The sequence below is a fragment of the Hypanus sabinus genome, chromosome 31 (genome assembly GCF_030144855.1).
Source record: "Hypanus sabinus isolate sHypSab1 chromosome 31, sHypSab1.hap1, whole genome shotgun sequence".
In the NCBI taxonomy this organism is placed as follows: Eukaryota; Metazoa; Chordata; class Chondrichthyes; order Myliobatiformes; family Dasyatidae; genus Hypanus; species Hypanus sabinus.
Window position 1 is genome coordinate 34354164 of NC_082736.1, and position 3689 is coordinate 34357852.

The following is a 3689-nucleotide window of genomic DNA, read 5'->3' on the forward strand; positions in this document are numbered from 1 at the left end:
CCCGTGTCCTCCAGTCCTCAGCGGAAGAGCTGATCCGTCTACCAGCCTCGGGAGGGGCCCCCTTGGATTCGGTCCACCCCCTCATTCCTCCCAACCGGAGAAGCTGATCCCCACCCCTGACTGTCCCACACAGTCACAAAGGGATTCTGCAGAGGCTGGAAAGGCCGGAGGGACTCGGAGCGTCTGTGGAGGGGGACGTTTCGGGCCGAGACCCTTTCAGCGGGGCGGGCAAAGCGCCACGCAGGCAAAAGCTCCTCAAAATCAGGTTCTGATCCGGGCAGAGGTCGTAAAACTTGCCCGTTTTGCAGCAGCGGAACACTGCAACCCGTGAGATGCCGTTAGTTAAAATAAAAGCACATAAATAATAAAATAAATTTAAGTGACTTGTATCTGTGATTTAACGCGAACAGATGGGCGGCGGGCTGGAGACAGTGCGCGTCTCTACCAAAGGAGGTGTCAGGCGCTCCGTCCCTGCGCTGAACCTGCGGGTCACCCTGGGGCGAGGTGTGGCACCGGCGTAGCCCCCGATCGGGGTCACGTGGACCCCTGGGGGCAGGTCGCACGAGCAGCCGGTGCAGATCGCAAGTCCTGGTTCTGTGACCACCGACGCCAGGCAGACGGTCTCTGAGGGGTATTGATAACGGGTGGGTGGGGGACACCGGACTGGTAACCACCTTCCCCAGAAGGCGGCAATGGCCAACCACTTGTGTCGGAAACAGTCTGCCAGGAGTAACTATGGTCACGGAAAGACCGTGATCACCCACGTCATAGGACGCGGCGCGGAAAGTGAGGTGGTGTTCGTGGGCTCGACGTCCATTCAGAAATCCGATGGCAGAGGGGAAGAAGCTGTTCCTGAATCGTTGAGTGTGTGTCTCAGGCTCCTGTACCTCCTCCCTGATGGCAGAGGGGAAGAAGCTGTTCCTGAATCGCTGAGTGTGTGTCTTCAGGCTCCTGTTCCCCCTCCCTGATGGCAGAGGGGAAGAAGCTGTTCTTGAATCGCTGAGTGTGTGTCTTCAGGCTCCTGTACCCCCTCCCTGATGGCAGAGGGGGTGAAACTGTTCCTGAATCACTGAGTGTGTGTCTTCAGGCTCCTGAACCCCCTCCCTGATGGCAGAGGGGAAGAAGCTGTTCCTGAATCGCTGAGTGTGTGTCTTCAGGCTCCTGTTCCCCCTCCCTGATGGCAGAGGGGAAGAAGCTGTTCTTGAATCGCTGAGTGTGTGTCTTCAGGCTCCTGTACCCCCTCCCTGATGGCAGAGGGGGTGAAACTGTTCCTGAATCACTGAGTGTGTGTCTTCAGGCTCCTGTACCTCCTCCCTGATGGCAGAGGGGAAGAAGCTGTTCCTGAATCACTGAGTGTGTGTCTTCAGGCTCCTGTACCCCCTCCCTGAGGGCAGAGGGGAAGAAGCTGTTCCTGAATCGCTGAGTGTGTGTCTTCAGGCTCCTGTACCTCCTCCCTGATGGCAGAGGGGAAGAAGCTGTTCCTGAATCGCTGAGTGTGTGTCTTCAGGCTCCTGTACCTCCTCCCTGATGGCAGAGGGGAAGAAGCTGTTCCTGAATCGCTGAGTGTGTGTCTTCAGGCTCCTGTACCTCCTCCCTGATGGCAGAGGGGAAGAAGCTGTTCCTGAATCGCTGAGTGTGTGTCTTCAGGCTCCTGTACCTCCTCCCTGATGGCAGAGGGGAAGAAGCTGTTCCTGAATTTGATACAGACTTGCTATCACTGACCTATGTCCTGAATTTACATTCCGAAACGGAAAAAAATACTGCAAGTTACATTAAACCACACAAACCCACACACCTGCCGCTGCATCCCCTCTCCCCCTCACACACTCACAACCCTCTCCCCTCAACCCCACCCTCTGTCACCACTACCTTCCTCTTCCTCCGACTGTCCATCACTCCCCCTCACCTGGATCCACCCATCCCCTCCCAGTGTCTGTCACTATTCCCACTCTCCCTCCTCCGTCTGTCCATCACTCCCCCTCACCTCCCCACCCATCCCCTCCCAGTCTCTGTCACTATTCCCACTCTCCTCCTCCGTCTGTCCATCAGTCCCCCTCACCTCCCCACCCATCCCCTCCCAGTCTCTGTCACTATTCCCACTCTCCCTCCTCCGTCTGTCCATCACTCCCCCTCACCTCCCCACCCACCCCCTCCCAGTGTCTGTCACTATTCCCACTCTCCCTCCTCCGTCTGTCCATCACTCCCCCTCACCTCCCCACCCATCCCCTCCCAGTCTCTGTCACTATTCCCACTCTCCTCCTCCGTCTGTCCATCACTCCCCCTCACCTCCCCACCCATCCCCTCCCAGTCTCTGTCACTATTCCCACTCTCCCTCCTCCGTCTGTCCATCACTCCCCCTCACCTCCCCACCCATCCCCTCCCAGTCTCTGTCACTATTCCCACTCTCCCTCCTCCGTCTGTCCATCCCTCCCCCTCACCTCCCCACCCACCCCCTCCCAGTGTCTGTCACTATTCCCACTCTCCCTCCTCCGTCTGTCCATCCCTCCCCCTCACCTTCCCGCCCATCCCCTCCCAGTCTCTGTCACTATTCCCACTCTCCCTCCTCCGTCTGTCCATCACTCCCCCTCACCTCCCCACCCATCCCCTCCCAGTCTCTGTCTCTATTCCCACTCTCCCTCCTCCGACTGTCCGTCACTCCCCCTCACCTCCCCACCCACCCCTCCCAGTCTCTGTCACTATTCCCACTCCCCACCTCCTCCGTCTGTCCATCACTCCCCCTCACCTCCTCACCCATCCCCTCCCAGTCTCTGTCACTATTCCCACTCTCCCTACTCCGACTGTCCATCACTCCCCCTCACCTGGATCCACCCATCCCCTCCCAGTCTCTGTCACTATTCCCACTCTCCCTCCTCCGTCTGTCCATCACTCCCCCTCACCTCCACACCCATCCCCTCCCAGTCTCTGTCACTATTCCCACTCCCCACCTCCTCCGACTGTCCGTCACTCCCCCTCACCTCCCCACCCATCCCCTCCCAGTCTCTGTCACTATTCCCACTCTCCCTCCTCCGACTGTCCATCACTCCCCCTCACCTCCCCACCCATCCCCTCCCAGTCTCTGTCACTATTCCCACTCTCCCTCCTCCGACTGTCCGTCACTCCCCCTCACCTCCCCACCCATCCCCTCCCAGTCTCTGTCACTATTCCCACTCTCCCTCCTCCGACTGTCCATCACTCCCCCTCACCTGGATCCACCCATCCCCTCTTCATAATGGCCCTATCTTTCAGTCCGGCTCCTAAATGCCTGAGCCCCGACACGGAATGCAGCATTCCTGGAGCCGGTCAGCTCCCGGAGATCCTGTGACGAGGAACTCAGCCCACCCACACAGCAGGGGTCCGGGGCGTTAGTCCATGAACACAGCGCCCGGACGGTCAGCCCTGTCTCAGGTGCGTCGGGAGGAGCGACGTGCCCCAGCGTCGCCAGCGCCAACCTGTGGGAGGCGGGAGAAGCCCGGGGAGAGCCTGGAGGCTGATCGGGGGCCCGCGACAAAGCCCGAAGGCCAGCGGGATGTCCGGGAGTCGGGGCCGAGAGTCCCTGCGAGTCCGCTGGGGAAGCCGAATGCCCCATGTCCGCGAATCCGCGAGGCGGGAGGCGACCTGCCCCGGGGTGGGGGTGGGGGGCTGCAGATGTGTGCGGGAGGGGTCTCCTTCGTCACTCGCTGTGCCCTGCG